Consider the following 18,756-nt stretch of genomic DNA (forward strand, 5'->3'; position numbering starts at 1 on the left):
TTCGTATTCATTGAATGAACAATTGAATCAATGGGTGTTTGAATAATAAGTGTCTGAACATCCATACTGGAAAACATATTTTTAAGATGGAAGAATTGGAAGCATAATCTAGCCTTTTTCTGGTAACTATTTAACCCCAGTATCAACCCACTCCAGTATTCTTGCCTGGAGAATCCCAGGGACGGGCTACCGTCTGTGGGGTTGCAGAGTCATACACAACTGCAGCGACTTAGCAGCAGCAGCAGCAGCAACTACCCATTTTGCAAGAAGTACCAGATATCCTAGTAGGAAATAGATGTATCTGTGGGAAAACACTAGATCACCAATGAAGAGATTTGGGAAGGTACATATTAGAAGTGATTAGCAGTGAAATTTCGATCATAACCCTCATGAGATACCAAACCAGTCATGCCCAAAGTCACTGATCAAGGAACTAGTTCCAGCCCAAAAATTGCAGTGCCAGGTTGGCTAGCCAGGCATGGAATAAAGAGGCAGTCTCAGCTGGAAGAAGAGTTGGGCCCAGCTGGGAAAAATGAGAGGAATGGACCCTGCCCATATGACTGGCCCAAGTATTTCTACCATAGAGAAAGCCCAAAGATGACATGGGATCCCATAAAAAGACCAGTTCATGGCTAATTTAGCAAATCACCCAGTACATATAATAAGGTTTATGGACTATTATGTATAAGAATGTTGTATAAGCCAATAATACAGTTTGGATCCTATGATCTAGGCCAGATTAAGACAGTTATATTATAGACAGTTATATTCATATATATATGTATGTATATCAGGTATGTTTACATATTTGAATCATAAAGTAGATTTATGAACAAAATTTAGTGAACAAAAAATACTTATTTAAACAAACTTATTTTGATGGACTGGTTAGTTAAGTTATGAGGCGTAATTCAAGGAATACATACAATCACTGAAAAGAATTAAGTTGATTTGTATAAAAGTATGTATTACTAATATAAAATAGTCTTGCATTGCAATCTATAGGTTGCAGTGAATCCACAGATTGATTTGAGGAGACATAATATCTTAACAATATTTACTCTTTCAATCCATGGATTTGCTATTTCCACTTACCTAAGTCTTTAATTTCAAATTTTAATTCATACTTTTCAGAGAACAGATCTTACACAAATTTTGTTAAATTTATTCCTAAGTATTTTGTGACTTTGATGTTGTTATAAATGATATTTTTATTTCAATTTCCTATTGTTTGTTGCTAGAATATAGAAATACAAATACAATTGATTTTTTATATTTATCTTGAATAATGTAACATTTCTGAAACATTAGCTCTAGTATTTTTTGTAGATTGCTTTGCATGTTCCATGTATACAAACATGTCATCTGTGACTAAAGAGACTTTTACTTATTCCTTTACAATCTTCATGCCTTTTTTTTTTTCTTTATCTTGCTCTATTACACTGGTGGGGACCTCCAATGAAATGTTGAATAGAATGGTGAGAATGAACATCTTTGTCTGTTCCCGATTATTTGGGGAAAGCACTTAATCTTTCACTATGAAGTGTGAAGTTAGTGGTAGGGGTTTTCTTTTTTAATGTCTTCTATTAGATTGAAAAAGTTCCCTTCTATTCCTAATTAACTGAGAATTTTTCTCACAAATGAGTGTTGGTTTTTGTCAGGTGCTTTTTCTTCATATATTGAAATGGTCATATGGTGTCCTCTTATTCTGTTAACACAGTAAATTGCATTAATTGTTGCTTTTTCTAATGTTAAACTAACCTAGCATTCCTTGGATAAACCCTACTTTGTCATAGTATATTATCCTTTTTATATATTGCTGAATTCAGTTTGTTGAAGTTTTGTCAAGGATTTTTGGTCTGTGTTGACAAGGAATGTTGATCTGTTTTTTTGTTGTAATGTCTTTGTTTTTGATATCAGGGCCATGCTGATCTTATTAAATGACATGAGAGGTATCCCCAAGTCCTCTGTTTTCTGTGTTTATGTAAAATTGATACTATGTCTTACTTAAAAGTTTGATAGAATTTATCAGTGAAAACATTTGAACCTAGAGTTTTATTTGTGGGAAAGTTTTTAACTATGAATTCTATTTCTTTAATAGTTGTATGGCTAGTCAGATTTTCTATTTCTTCTTCTTTTGATAATTGATCTTCAAGGAATTTGCTTATTTACTCATGATTGTCCTTTATTGTTCTTTTAAATCTATAAGAGCTATAGTAATGTCCCTTCTTTCATTTTTAGCATTGCTAATTTTTTCCCCATTTTTCTTGATCATTTTAGCTAGCGGTTTAATAGATTTACTGGTGTATTTTCTTAAAAGAAGAAGCTTTTAATTTAATTGACTTTATTTTTCTCTTTAATATTTCATTAGTTCTGCTCATATCTTTGTTATGTCCTTTCTATTAATACTTATTTGTATTGCTTTTTAGTTCTTGTTCTAGTTTCTTACAGTAGAAGCTTAGTTCATTGATTTCAAGCCTTTCTTCTTTCTTAATATAAGTATTTTATGCTGCAAGTTTACATCTAAGCACTGTTTTAGCTGCATCCCACAAATTTTGATATAATCTCTTCATTTGGTTCAAAATAGTTTCTGATTTTCTTCTTTGACTGATGGGTTATTGATGTGTCTATTTTTAAAAATTAATTTCCAATCTTTGATGACTTTCCAGATATTATTATATTTATATTAACTTTAATGTTGTTCTGCTTAAAGAACATACTTTACATAATTGTAGTTCTTTTATATTTATTGCAGTTTGTTTTACAGTCCAGCATATGATCTATATTGGTGAATGTGTCATGCAGTTTGTGATGAATGTGTATTTTGATGTTGCTGGATAGCATTTTCTATCATTATCAGTTAGGTCAGATTGGTTGAGAGTATTGTTTTCTATATCCTTACTGATTTTTTGTCTGCATGTTCTATCAATTACTGAGAGAGTTGAAATCTCAACCATGTTTTTGGATTTTGCTGTTTTTCTTTTTAGTTGTGTCTCTTTTGGCTTTATCTATTTTTGAAGCTTTGTTATTAAATGTATATACAGTTAGGGTTGTTATATCTTAACAAATTGACCCCTTTACTATTATGAAATAACCCTCTTTATTTCTGGTAATATTCCTTGTCTACATTGTCTGATTTTAATATTGTCATGCTTCATTATGATTATCGGTATGGTATATCTTTTTCTGTCCTGCTTTTGAGCTATTTATGTCTTTATATTCACAATGGATTTCTTATAGACAGCATATAGTTGGGTCATGATTTTCTTGTCCAGCTTGACAATCTCTGCCTTTTAGTTGGAGTACCTAGACAACTTATCTTTAAGTTAATTATTTACATGTTCAGGTTTAAATCTATCTTTCTATTTGTTTTCTTTTAGTCCCCTCTGTTCTTTATTTCTTGTTTTCTATTTTGCCTTCTTTTGAATTAAATGTATTTTTTAGGATTCCGTTTACCTTCTTTATTTGCTTATTAGCTATAACTCTTTGTTTTAATTTTTTGTGGTTGCTCTGGGGTTTACAGTACGCATTTTCAACTTATCATAGTCTACCGTCCTGTGACAGTATTCTTCCATTTTTCCCTTTTCCTTCCATGTGCTATTGTAGTCATATATTTTACTTTTGCATATGTTATAAATACCATGATACATTGCTTTATATTCCTTAAACTGTCAACTATATATTTTAAATTTTAAACTATTTATTCATTTAAAATAAAAATAATAATTCCTGTACATATTAGCACAAATAACATGTTGTGAGTTTTGAAAAACTGTATTTTCCAAAAGAAGAAACTTCATGAGAAGAATAGCAATGCTATACATTTTTGCACATCTCTATAACATATAACAGATGACAGCTGACTTCTCATACCTGCTTCTAAATTCAATGTGTTTTGACATTATTTTTGTTCAAGTATATGGAGAAAAATCTAGCATCACATAGATCTGTAGGTGGGAAAGGGAGGAGTATTTTAATAACCTTTACAGGTCATTATGGATAGTCTTCTTTGAAACTAAACAAAAACTCTACAAATGGCAGTTTCTTAAAGGAATGCTGTATGGAATCTGAAAACCTATCAATGAACTTCTGATGTATTGTTACATTAAAATTCATTGATCATCTTCTACTTTGAAGAAATATTTGACCAATCTTATTCATATTGATTATTTGGAAAATATCAGTTCAGTAAGTTATACAAATATTACAAAGATTGAAAAATTTTGTGCAGTATCAGAAATCACATTAACTAATATGAATGCTAATCTCAGTGGAACAAAGTTTAAGTTTTAGGAAACTGTCAATCTTATAGTGGCAGAATGAAGATGTTCAGAATTCTGAATTTCCTTTAAAAACATATGTATTGTCCTTGGCAACAAATAGTGTCATTTCTAATATTTTACCTAAAGTGGTAGGCTCACTTCATTTTTGAGAAAGTATCTGCCAAACCTGTGGGAGACCTGGGTTCGATCCCTGGGTTAGGAAGATCCCCTGGAGGAGGGCGTGGCAACCCACTCCAGTATTCTTGCCTGGAGAATCCCCATGGACAGAGGATCCTGACAGGCTACAGTCCATGGGGTCACAAAGAATCAGACACGACTGAGCTACTAAGCACAGCACATCTGCCAAACACACTTTTTCACATCCAAGTATTTAATCATGGTTTCTCCATTAGTTATTCTTTCACACAAAAATGGTATTCCACGAAAAGTGGCTAGTTAAGTCACAGTTTAATCACAGATGCACTTTTCCTCAAGACAACCAATATAGTATAGTTTATAACAGAAACACTTTTTCCTTACCTCCTAGTTTGTCGCATAGAATGTTAAATCCAAGATCACCAAGGCCATTCTTAAGTGAAACTGGATTTTTTTCTCTTTGCTGTGTGTTGTTGTTCAGTTGCTAAATCATGTCTGACTGTTTGCGACCCTGTGAACTGCAGCACATCAGGCTTACCTGTCCTTCACTATCTCCCTGAGTTTGCTCAAACTTATGTCCATTGAGTCAGGGATGCCATCCAACCATATCATCCTTTTTCGCCCCCTTCTCCTCTTGCCCTAATCTATCCTAGCATCAGGGTCTTTTCCAGTGAGTCAGCTCTTTGAATCAGGTGGCCAAAGTATTGGAGCTTTAGCTTCAGCATCAGTCTTTCCAATGAATATTCAGGACAGATTTCCTTTAGGATGGACTGGTTTGATCTCCTTGCAAGTCTCCTTCCAAGGGACTCTCAAGAGTCTTCTCCAGCACCACATTTTGAAAGCATCAATTTTTCAGTGCTCAGCCTTTTTTATGGTCCAACTCTCATATCTGTACATGATTACCGGAAAAACCATAGCTTTGACTAGATGGACCTTTGTCAGCAGAGTGATGTCTCTGCTTTCTATACAGTCTAGATTTGTCATAGCTTTTCTTCCAAGGAACAAGCATCTTTTAATTTCATGACTGCAGTCTCTGTTCACAGTGATTTTGGAGCCCAAGAAGATGAAATCTGATACCGTTTCCACTTTTTCCCCATCTATTTGACATGAAGTGATAGGACTGAATGCCATGATCTTTGTTTTTTGAATGTTGAACTTTAAGCCAACTTTTCCACTCCTCTTTAACCTTCATCAAGAGGCTCTAGTTCCTCTTTGCTTTCTGCCATTAAAGTGGTGTCATCTGCATATCTGAGGTTGTTGATATTTCTGCCAGCAATCTTGATTCCAGCTTGTGATTCATCCACCCCAGCATTTCATATGATGTACTTAGCGTGTAAGTTAAATAAGCAGGGTAACAAAATATACCCTTGATATACTCCTTTCCCAATTTGGAACCAGTCCATTTTTCCATGTCCAGCTATAACTGTTGCTTATTGTCCTGCATACAGGTTTCTCAGGAGGCAGGTCAGGTGGTCTGGTATTCCCATCTCTTTAAGAATATTCCACAATTTGTTGTAATCCACACAGTCAAAGGCTTTAGCATAGTCAATGAAGCAGATTTTTTTTTTTTTGGAATTCCCTTGTTTTTTTCTATGATCCATGTCTGTTTTCTATGATCTATGTCTGTATTGCTGTGTGTATATAGCAATAAAGAATATAATAACTGCTGGTATACTTTGGTACTACTGCCTTAATTTATATACCATGGTTTCGGCAGTTTTACCCACCATTACTTTTGCATATTTATGCAAATATAGTTGCTCTGCGATGAACCATATAATATACAAATATATATAACTCTAACCCTAACAAGTTATTCGGCACTCTTAATATTTTAGCACCACTTGTGATTGTTGCTAACCATCCACATAAAAAAGGTCTTCTTCGAAGATTAGTGCTGATACTATATGACTACAAGCAAAATAGCAAATCCAGCCACATTTATAGTCTTGTCTGTTTTACAGTCTGAAAATAAGATAATAAGTCTTTCACTGAAAACTAATGAAAGAAATCATATAAGATCTAAATAAATTGAGACATACTATGTAAATAGTGTAGATTCAATATTGTAAGTATGTCACCTATGGGGGAAGTGTCATGTAAGAAGACAATACAAAGAAGAAAACATTACATCAAAAGATGGATTTAGCACAGTTGAAGGGTACAAGATCAACATATAAAAATCAACTATATGTCTATATACTAGCAATGAACAAATGGAAATTAATGTTCAGAGAATGAAAGAACAAACCACAGACCGGGATAAAATACAGGTAACATACCTAACAAAAAAGACTTATATCCATAATACATAAATGACTCTCAAATGCAGTATTAAGAAAATAAACAACCCAATAAAAAATAAAGGAAAAAATGACTAAGTCTCCATATTTAGAGCTAAATGTTTAAATAAGCAAGTTACTCTGCCATTTAAAAAGAGGCAGTGCTATGAGTTATTTTACTAACTTTTCATCCAGTGGGCACTGAGGAATGTCAGCTGTCTAAAGTTTCACTGGTCTCTCAGCTATCATGTGCATTTCTCCAGCCCATGCAGTGAAATGATTTATGCATAACATGCTCCAGTGACTTTTTCATTTCTAGTTTGAAAAGTTCTAACAAACAATTTTTGGTTTTTAATAAACTCATCATTTCTACACTTGTGGTACACCATTTCTACACTTTAAGTACACTTAAAATACTCAATTTCTTTCCCTTTAGCTATGTATGGTCTGAAAATGATGCCACAACTTAAATAGTGAATTATTTTGAAACTATATGAAAATGTTCTGTGGATAAGACACTACAAAGTAAATTAATGACATATATAAAGATAATTGTAATCATGTTTTCATTTATTGCTTACAATTTCATCCCATGTGTTTTGAAGTAAATGTTTTCCTTCCACGAGTCAGAGCTTTTACCAATACTGCAGTTTCATCTTTTTCAGCATTTTTAAACATAGATGTTATAGCTTGAATTTGAGAAAGCAAGTCTTTTAATCTCCCTTTGTTATGCCGGCAATCCATATTTTTGTTATGTTCTATCTAGATGGAAGTAAAATTCTGGGATTTCAAAATAGTGATTTACTAAGGGGTTTACCTGGTGATGCAGTGGCTAAGAGTCCACACTTCCAGTGCATGGGGCCTGGGTTTGATCCCTGGTCAGGGAACTAGATCCCACGTGCCACAACTAAGAGTTCACATGTTGCATGCTGAAACAAAGACCTGGCACAGCCAAATAAATAAACATTTCAACAAATAATGACTTAACAAATAGAATAGTTACAGATTATAGCAGGTATGACTGAGGATACTTTTTCCATGTCCCTCTTATGGTTAAGGAGTCCAAGTACTGGTCATGGTGCCAGTACTTCAGAGGGGAAAACTGAGAAGCTTAAATGAAGAATGGAGGAAAAGACCCAGAGCCTAACCGGGCAAGAGGTCTCATAATAGGGGCACTGGTTGTATGGGCCCTAGCAGGAGATGTAGGGAGACTAGGTAGCTATTCATACCAACCAAGAGGTGCAATGCTTAGTCTAGAAAACACCAATTAGCAGTTCTGGACCACACCTCCTATACCCACAGCTGGGCTATACCACATTTGACTGGACTGTGTTGTTCCACTTTGCCACCAGGCTGACAGCCTTCCTCACTGCTCCATAGTCTTCAGTGACATTCCTTTGCAGACAGCACATATACAGCCACACTGGACCTATGGCTTTCAACACTACCATAAATTATCATTTAAAGACATTTAAAGTTGATTTTTAAAAACATCTTCTAGATTAACCATTTCCCACATTTTTCAATCCTTCGTATAGATCCAGGTTTCCATCTAGTAAAAGTACATTGTTCTAAAGAACTTAAGAACTTAACTAAAGCAACTTAAGTTTTCTCACGGTATAGTTTTCTAGCAACAAATTATTTTAGCTTTTGTTTGAAATCTTTGTTTTAATTTTTGAAGGATATCTTCACTGTGTATAGAGTTCTAAGTTGATAATTTTTTTCCTTGAAAACGTTTCCTTCGTTTTTTCCTTCACTCACTTGTTTTCTTGCTGGCACGTTTCCTCATGAGAAGTCAGCCGTCATTCTTAGCTTTATTCCTTTGTATAATATATGCCTTTTTCCCCCTCTGGCTCCTTTTAACTTTTGTCTTTGTGACTAGTTTTCAGCAGCTTGATTAATTTCTCCTGGTGTGGTTTTCTTTGTGTTTATCCTATTTTGGTATTCATTGAGCTTCTAGGATCTGAGGGTTTATAGTTTTCATCAAATTTAGAAATATTTAAGCCATTACTTTCTGTCCCTTTTTTTTTCTCATCTACTCCAGGGACTCCATTTAAACCTATTAGGCCAGTTTTATTATCCCATAATTCACTGCAACCCTTTTTATTTTTTTCAGTCTTTTTTTCTCTTTACTATTCTTTTTGGTTAATTTCTATCGCTTTGCCTTCAAGCTCATTGATCTTTTCTGCCACGTGTAAGTGCTGTTAATCCCACCTAGTGAAATTTTCCTTTCAGATATTATACCTTTCATCTCTATAATTTTTATTTCTAAAAACACTTTCCAAAGAAATTGAATCTTTTTAAAAAGACAACCAAGAAAAAGTTTGCTGTTTCTCCCATTGTGTTCATACTTTCTTTTCTTTCTTAGCATCCTTGAACGTATGGAGCATATTAATGGCTATTTTAAGGTCCCTGTCTAGTAAATTCCATTTTCTGTCATTTCTGAGGCAGTTTCTGTTGATTGATTTTCTCTGGGTTGTAGATCACATTTTCCTGCTTCCTTGCATGTTTGGTAATTTTTTTAGCTTTTTATTTTATATTGGAGTATAGCAGATTAACAATGTTGTGACAGTTTCAGGTGGACAGCAAAGGGACTCAGCTGTATATACATGTATCCTAGTAATTTTTAGTTGGATATCCAACATCATGAATTTTGTATTGTTGAGTGCTAGATTTTTTTATTGATTTAGAGAGGATTGTACTTTTTTCTGATAGACAAGTTATTGTGGATATATTTGATCCTTTCAAGGTTCGTTTTTAAGCATATTTAAAGTAAATTTTGCATAGCCATTGCTCTAGGGCTAACTTAGCCCATTTTGAAGGCGCTGCTCCTCTGAAGTTCCTGCTTATACCCCATGTATTCACTGAGGTCTCTCCACTTTGGCCCTGTGTGAGCTCTAGGAAGTGTTCATCTTACAAGTTTTCAGTAGTTGTTTCCCTAAAAGAGTTTCTAGACCATCTTTGTGAAGTTTTACCCTATAAATCTTCAGATTGGTATTCATCAAAAGACTCAAGGGGACTTCTATGCATATTTCTATTACTCTTTTTTGGGGGTAGCTTATTTCTGTTCCCACAATTTTTAATTGCCCTGGCTTTTCAGAACTCTAGTCTCTGTCTTCTCTACTTGGAGATCACTCAGCCCTATTTAGATCCCACATAGTCTAGAGATTACCTCCAGACAGAAAGCTAGGGTGATGGTAGGGCTCACCTCATTTGCATCCCTTTTCTCTCAGATCACTTTCTATTGTTGTCTCTTGACCAATGTCTAAAAATGAATGTTTCATATATTTTGTCAATTTTCCAGTTATTTCTGAAGAGAAAATAATTCCACATCTCTTTCCCCTCAGAGCCAGAAGCAGAAGCCCTTTACTTATCTGCTCTCATTTTTTTTCTGCCTTTATTTTTGAAGGATATTTTTGCTAGATACAAAATTCTGCATTGACAGTTTTCATTTTCTTCTGCCCTCCATTGTTTCTGTGTGTATAATATGTTTCCCTGTATATAATGTCTTATTTCGTTGGCTGCCTTTATAAGTTTATCTTTGATTGTCAGAACTTTGGCCATGTGCCTTAGTGTGTACTTTTGTTTGTATTTATCCTGTTTGGGATTCCCTGAGGTCCTGGATATGTGAGTTGCAGCTTGGGATATAATTTGGAAAATTATGAGCTGATACTTCTTCACTTTTCCTGCCCTGTTCTTGCTTTTCTGTCTTTCTGGGACACACATCACACATGTGTTGGATTAATTGATAATATCCTACAAGTCATTTAAACTCTCATTTTTCTTCTAAAACTTGTTCTCTATGTTTCAGTTTGCTTGATTTCCATTGATCTGTCTTCAGGCTTGCTAATTTTCTTCTTTAGTATTCAGTCTGCCATTAATCCCATTCAATGAATGTTTTATGCCATCTCATCCAATGATTTTTTTAAGCTTCTTAATTTTGAAATGGTTTTAGATCCAGAGACGATTGTGAACATAGTACAGCAAGGTCCCATGTACCATTCACTCAGTTTCTCCCAATAGTAACATCTTATATATCTGTGGTAAAATATCAAAACCAGGAAATTGACATTGGTGTAATCCAGAGACCTTATTCAGGTTTGACCACTCATGTGTGTGTATGTGTGTATTTAGTCCTATGCAATTTTATCATACGTATAGATTGATACAACCACTACCACGGTCAAGATACAAAACTGTTCCATCACTAGAATGACCCCCCCCCCACCTTGTGCTACTCTATTATAACCACTGCTGCCTTCTTCTCTTCCCCCACCCCTTTATAATCCCTGGAAGAAACTAATCTGTTCTTCACATCCATATTTTTTTTTTCATTTAAAGAATGTGATATAAATAGAATTATGTAACATGTGACCTCTTGAGATTGGCTTTTTCACTCATAATCTCTTGAGATCTGTCTAAGTTGTTTCATTAGTAAATAATTCATTCCCTTTTATTACTGAATAGTATTCCATGGTATAGATGTACCATAGTTTAACCATTTATCCCTTGAGGAACATTTGTGTTGTTTCCAATTTATGACTATTAAAATTAAGCATTCATGTATAGTTTTTGTTTGAATATAATTTTTCATATCTCTGAGATCAATACTCACAAATACAATTGCTGGATCATATGGTGTGTATAGCTTTGCTCCTTTAAGAAACTGACACTCATGCTTTCTTTCTACTACTGTTTACACAGTATATATATTTTCTATCATTTTTACTTCAACTTCTCTTTATCATTATATTTAAAGTGATTATTTTACAGACAGACTATTATTAGGTCATATTTTTAACCCATTTTACCAATCTCAGTATTTTAATTGGTGTGTTTAGACCATTTGCCTTTAATGTAGTTATTGGTATGTCAAGTCTTAAGTCTGCCAGTTTGTTTTCTATTTGTTCTCTGTTTTTTCCTCTTACCTCCCTGTGGATTTCTTGAAAATATTTTAGGAATGTCACTTTTATTTATCTATAGTGTTTTTGAGTATTTCATATAGATTTTTTAGTGATTTCTTTAGGTATTACATTTTATATATGTAACATCAAAGTCCTTGGTATCAACATTTTGCTACTTCGATTGAGTTATAGAAGCCTTACCTGCCTTTATGTTCCTTTACTTTCCTCTTTAATATATCTTAAACTTTCCCTCTGTATACATTGAGAAATACATCAATGTTATAGTTTTTGTTTCAACCATCAAACAAATTTTTGAAACTCAAAAGGAGAAGAATCTAAAATTTCTTTTTTCAGGACCTCCCTGATAGCTCAATTGGTAAAGAATCTGCCTGCAAAGCAGGACACCCCGTTTCAATTCCTGGGTTGGGAAGATCGCCTAGAGGAGGGATAGGCTACCCACTCCAGTATTCTTGGGCTTCCCTTGTGGCTTAGCTAGTAAAGAATCCACCTGCAATGCAGGAGACCTGGGTTTGATCCCTGGGTTGGGAAGATTCCCTGGAGAAGGGAAAGGCTACCCATTCCAGTATTCTGGCCTGGAGAATTCCCTGGACTGTATAGTCCATGGGGTCACAAAGAGTCAGACACAACTGAGTGACTTTCACTTTCACTTTTCTTTCAAGACTTCTTTATCATTTCCTTTCTGTTTGGAAAACTTCCTTTGGCCATTCTCTTAGAGAAGGTCAGATGAAGACAAATTCTTACTGTTTTTCTTCCTCTGAGAGTGTCTTGGTTTGTCTTTTACTCCTGATGGATATTTTCACTGGCATAGAATTCTGACTTGGCAGTTCTTCTCTTTTGGCACCTAAAAAATGTGCCTTTTTCTTCTGGCCTCCATGGTTTCTGATGAGAAATTCGCTGTCATGCAAATCATTGTTTCCATAATGGTAAAAATGTAAAATGATACATCATTTCTCTCTATCTGCTTTCAAGATTTTGGTTTTGGTCTTTTGTTTTTATGTTTCAGATATTTGATTATGATATGACTTAGAGTTAACTTCTTTGGGTTTATCCTGTTTAGTTCATTCAGCATCTTGAATCTATAGGATTATATCTTTCACCTAACTTGATGATGTTTCAGCAATTATTTCTTTGATTATTTTCAAAATGCCATCTTCCTTATCGTCACCTACTGGGACTCTGATGACACAAATATTTGATCTGTCTTGTCCAACAGGACCCTATGTCTCTGTTGATTATTTTTCATCCTATTCTCTATTGTTCAGACTGGGTAATTTCTATTCTTCTACTTTCAAATTCACTAATTCTTTTCTCTGTCATCTCCATTTTTCTAATAAGCCTATCCAGTAAGGTTTCTGTTTTGGTTATTGCCTATCCAGTAAGGTTTTTGTTTTGGTTATTGTACTTTGCAGTTCCAAAATGTCCATTTTTTATGTTTTCTGTTTCCTTGTTGATACTTTGTTTCCCCCAACCCACCTCCCCCCACCACCACTTTGTTTCTAGCATGCTTCTGAATGCTTGTAATTGCTTTGGAAACACTGTTGTGATGGCTGCCTTAAAATACTTATCAGGTAATTCTAATATATGTGTCATCTTGGTGTTAACATCTGTTGATTGTCTTTTCTCACTCAAATTGAGACTTTCCTGATCTTGGTATGATGAGTGACTTTTTATTTGAACCTGGAGATTTTGGGTCTTTTATCATGAGACTGAAAATTCTGTACTCTGATTTTTCAGGCTAAGATGCTTATAGCTTTCTTCTTGAGCTTTACCATATACCACACAAAATATAAAACTAATGAGTCTTACCCAGCGTAGTTCCCTTCTTTCAAGAGTTGAATTCCCTCTAGTTTTTGCCTGGTTTAGGATGTTCTCTAATACCTTAAACTTATCATAATGGTTACTCTGATATTATCAGAATACAGAAGTCACACTTACCTTTCATTGTATACCTTTTGGTTTCTTTTGAAGTTTTTACCATGTATGTATGATTTCTTTAAAAATGTAACTAAATTATTGAAAACATAAAAATTAAATAAACATATTTATCAGACAGACCTGCTTTCATTGACCAGCTCCAGGAAGTGATCATCAGTTCAGTTCAGTTGCTCAGTTGTGACCGACTCTTTGCAACCCCATGAACTGCAGCATGCCAGGCATCCCTGTCCATCACCAATGCCCAGATTGTACCCAAACTCATATCCATTGAGTCTGTGATGCCATCCAACCATCTCATCCTCTGTTGTCCCCTTCTTCTCCTGCCCTCAATCTTTTCCAGCATCAGGGTTTTTTCAAATGAGTCAGCTCTTCGCATCAGGTGGCCCAAGTATTCAAGTTTCAGCTTCAACATCAGTCCTTCCAATGAACACCCAGGACCGATCTCCTTTAGGATGGACTGGTTGGATCTCCTTGCAATCCAACGGACTCTCAAGAGTCTTCTCCAACACCACAGTTCAAAAGCATCAATTCTTCTGTGCTCAGCTTTCTTTATAGTCCAACTCTCACATCCATACATGACTACTGGAAAAACAATAGCCTTGACTAGATGGACCTTTGTTGACAAAGTAATGTCTCTGCTTTTTAATATGCTGTCTGGATCAGTCATAACTTTCCTTCCAAGGAGTAAGCATCTTTTAATTTCGTGGCTGCAGTCACCATCTGCAGTGATTTGGGAGCCCCCCAAAATAAAGTCATCCACTGTTTCCACTGTTACCCCATCTATTTCCCATGAAGTGATGGGACCGGATGCCATGATCTTCGTTTTCTGAATGTTGAGCTTTAAGCCAACTTTTTAACTCTCCTCTTTCACTTTCAAGAGGCTCTTTAGTTCTTCTTCACTCTCTGCCATAAGAGTGGTGTCATCTGCATATCTGAGGTTATTGATATTTCTCCTGGCAATCATGATTCCAGCTTGTGCTTCCTCCAGCCCAGCATTTCTCATGATGTACTCTGCATAGAAGTTAAATAAGCAGGGTGACAATATACAGCCTTGACGTACTCCTTTCCCTATTTGGAGCCAGTATGTTGTTCCATGTCCAGTTCTAACTGTTGCTTCCTGACCTGCATACAGATGAGGCATGTTAGGTGGTCTGGTATTCCCATCTCTTGAAGAATTTTCCAGTTTGCTGTGATCCACACAGTCAAAGGCTTTGGCATAGTCAATAAAGCAGAAATAGATGTTTTTCTGGAACTCTCTTGCTTTTTCCATGATCCAGTGGATGTTGGCAATTTGATCTCTGGTTCCTCTGCCTTTTCTAAATCCAGCTTGAACATCTGGAAGTTCACAGTTCATGTATTGCTGAAGTCTGGCTTGGAGAATTTTGAGCATTACTTTACTAGAATGTGAGATGAGTGCAATTGTGTGGTAGTTTGAGCATTCTTTGGCATTGCCTTTCTTTGGGATTGGAATGAAAACTGACCTTTTCCAGTCCTGTGGCCACTAAGTTTTTCAAATTTGCTGACATATTGAGTGCAGCACTTTCACAGCATCATCTTTCAGGATTTGAAATAGCTCCACTGGAATGCCATCACCTCCACTAGCTTTGTTCATAGTGATGCTTTCTAAGGCCCACTTGACTTCACATTCCAGGATGTCTGGCTCTAGGTGAGTGATCACACCATCGTAATTATCTGGGTCATGAAGATATTTTTTTTACAGTTCTTCTGTGTATTCTTGCGACCTCTTCTTAATATCTTTGCTTCTGTTAGGTTCATACCATTTCTGTCCTTTATCGAGCGCATCTTTGCATGAAATGTTCCCTTGGTATCTCTAATTTTCTTAAAGAGATCTCTAGTCTTTCCCATTGTATTGTTTTCCTCTGTTTCTTTGCATTGATCACTAAAGAAGGCTTTCTTACCTCTCCTTGCTATTCTTTGGAACTCTGCATTCAAATGGGTATATCTTTCCTTTTCTCCTTTGCTTTTCACTTCTCTTCTTTTCACAGCTATTTGTAAGGCCTCCTCAGACAGCCATATCATATATCATAGTAATAATGTATTCTAGACAAGTTGAGCAAATTATTTAACCAGTCTGGACCTTAGTTTCCTCACCTATAAAATGGGAATCGTCGTGACTATTAAGTGTGTTGAGGTAGATAAAATGCTGAGAACAATGGCTGGCATAAATAAATAAAATATATAAATATATTACTAATATATAAATAATATAAATTAAACTTTATATATCATGGCTAATGTCAGAAATATTACTAAAACCCCTCACAACCAGGAACATGTTTCTTCTTAATCCCTCAGTGCTGAGAATTTTGTATCCAGTAAGTGCTTAATAAATTAAAAATCCTGAACATGATGCTGGTGTACTGGATGCTATGTGGATTTAGCCTAACAGCTCTTGATGACACAGAGCTCATGGAACAAAATTTTTTAAGCATATATAAATGAAATATTATCATTTTATGTGAACAAATGTGAGTATGAACAAAGCCAAATACTAGAAACTTTATATTTGAGTTTTATATTTAGATAAGGTGTTAGTACAGGCATTCAGCAAACTATCCTTCTATAGAAAAAAAGCTTCATAGAGATAGAATCTAGGAACTGTTTGAGAAAAGAACTTAACATTTATTAAGCACCAATTATATCGCATGTAAGAATATCCATATGCCATATCCTTTACATAATAATCTCATTTATATCTCTTAGCAACCTGGGAGGTAAGCATTATCCCCCTATGAGAAAATAAGACTCACCAAATAACTTGGCTGCTGCTAAGTCGCTTCAGTCGTGTCTGACTCTGTGCGACCCCATAGACAGCAGCCCACCAGGCTCCCCCATCCCTGGGATTCTCCAGGCAAGAATACTGGAGTGGGTTGCCATTTCCTTCTCCAATGCATGAAAGTGAAAAGTGAAAGGGAAGTCGCTCAGTCGTGTCAGACTCTTAGCGACCCTGTGGACTGCAGCCCACCAGGCTTCTTCGTCCATGAGATTTTCCAGGCAAGAGTACTAGAGTGGGGTGCCATTGCGTTCTCCAAATAACTTGGCTAGGATCAGCTAATAAAACAGCATAACCAAGATTGAAACTGAAATTTTTCAAATTTGGGGCTTATTCCTTTTATCCTTCTTTCAAGGATAAGACCCAGGGTTTTAGTACAAAGAATACATGGGAGAAAAATAAGCATTTATAAAACATCTACTTCTGACCAGACAACATGCCACATGCATTATTTCATTTAGTTCTAAAAGCCTTATGTTATTCGGTTCTCACAGTAACCTTATAAGAATGAAGAAATATTTGTTGAGCACCTGCAGTGTGCCTAACACTTCAGTTGGGCTTATATAAGTTACCTCACATGGTCTCCTAACAGCCCAGTGAAACCTGTACTGCCAAACTAGAAAGAAAGCAGGCTGAGCTTCCTTCACATCTGGCTGCCTCTCGAGGCAGCTTTAAAAGACACCCCTCTGGGATGCATATTTCCAAGCATTTTGCAGAACCTGTATTCCACAAAATAATGACTTTTAAAGTACAGTCCAGGTAATACAAAGGTCTTGCCATACCGGTGGCTTTTTAATCTTTTGGTGGTCATGGACCCCTTTGAGAATCTGACGCCCTCTCCTCCGAGATAAATGCTTACAATTACACAATTTTGGATACAATTTCAGAGCATTCAGCAATTTGCTAAAGCCCATCAATGGATTCTTTGTTTAAAACAAACAAACAGAAACCCGCTCTAAGGAACAGAAATAAATCTTAGGAAACAAGAGAGCTTATTAATGCTTCAGTTATTGAGTTTTACAAGTCTTCTGGAACACTAACATCTATATTTGACCATTCTATTTCACAAAGTCAATATTAGTCCTATTTTTCTTTTGGTTTTTCAGCCTTGGCACTATTAACTTTTCTGGTGGTATAATTCTTTGTTGGGCAGTGTTGGGATGCTGTTCTATGTATTATAGGATGCTGAACAGCATCCTTGCCCTGTGCTTATTAGATGCCAGGAGCACACTCCCTGCATCTCCCTGTTTTGACAACCAAGAATGTACCCAGACATTGCCAAATGTCCCCTGGCAGAATCACCCCCTGTTGAGAACTACTGGTTTGTAATAATTACTGTCATTACTCCTGAGTCACTCACAAGTAGAAGGGGCCCAAGATCCAGACTTTTTAAAAGTATTTCCTTTTTCTTGCTTGCTTAAGATCTCCTGCAGTACTTCTCAGTTGGGCTAAGCAAGATGATTCATTTCACAAATTAAACTGTGACCTGAAGTTGTAAAGTTTTTCTTACTGAAGAGACCAAAAGAAAGTTCACATAGCTGCCCTGCTTTACTGGTTGAATGATTGAATGACTGACTTATCAAGTCACTCAGTCATTCAAGGAATATTTATTGAATGCCAACAAGGTGCCAGACACAGTGCTGGGCACAGTGCTAAGTGCTGAGGGTACAAAGAAGTAAAAGATATCCCTTTGCCCAAAGAACTTACAGTCCAGCAGGGGAGACAGACGTACATAGACGACTTCAGTTCACTGTGTTAAAACACTAAGTTAGAGGCATGCACAGTCTACAAGGTCACAGAAGAAAGCAAATTACTTGGAGTGGGGCAGGGGTATGGGGGACAGGGAAGATATCCTGAAGATGATGTCTGGCAAGGACCGAGCCAAGAATTAGCCAGGTAAATTAGCATGTGAAAAGAGGCTAAGGAAACAGCAATAGAAAGGCACACAGCTGTGAAACAGCATGACACCTTTAGGAAATTATAAACAGTGCAGTATTACCACAACATAAACTTGAAGGCAAGGAATGAGAGATGAGACTAGATAATAACACTGACAATAGCTAACAGTTATTGTGCACTTATTGTGTGCCAGGCAGTGTTCTAAGTGCCTTACATGGATATGTCATGTAATTCTCATGATTATAATACATATGGAAACTGAGACAAAAGGAGATTGGGTACCTTGCCCAAAGTGGTGCATCATTAGAATGAGATTCAAAGTAGCCCATGCTTTTAACTACAGAAAGCTGTGTCATGCTAAAGAACTGAAAATGTACCTTTTGGCAGTACTGAATCATGAAAGGGCAGTGACGTGGTTAAATCTGTGTTTTGCTGAGATGACTCAGTATACATTTAAGAGAGGCCAGGCTGGAGACTTGCAATATATCAGAAGAGTCATGAAG

At 35.8% G+C, this 18,756-nt stretch overlaps 1 protein-coding gene across 1 annotated transcript in view; it reads left to right on the forward strand.

Moving 5' to 3' along the window:
- The window catches only part of HDAC8 (histone deacetylase 8), a 230,843-nt gene that overhangs the window by 84,353 nt on the left and 127,734 nt on the right, over positions 1-18,756 (forward strand). The window lies entirely within an intron of this gene.

The sequence above is a fragment of the Capricornis sumatraensis genome, chromosome X, assembly GCF_032405125.1.
Source record: "Capricornis sumatraensis isolate serow.1 chromosome X, serow.2, whole genome shotgun sequence".
NCBI lineage: Eukaryota > Metazoa > Chordata > Mammalia > Artiodactyla > Bovidae > Capricornis > Capricornis sumatraensis.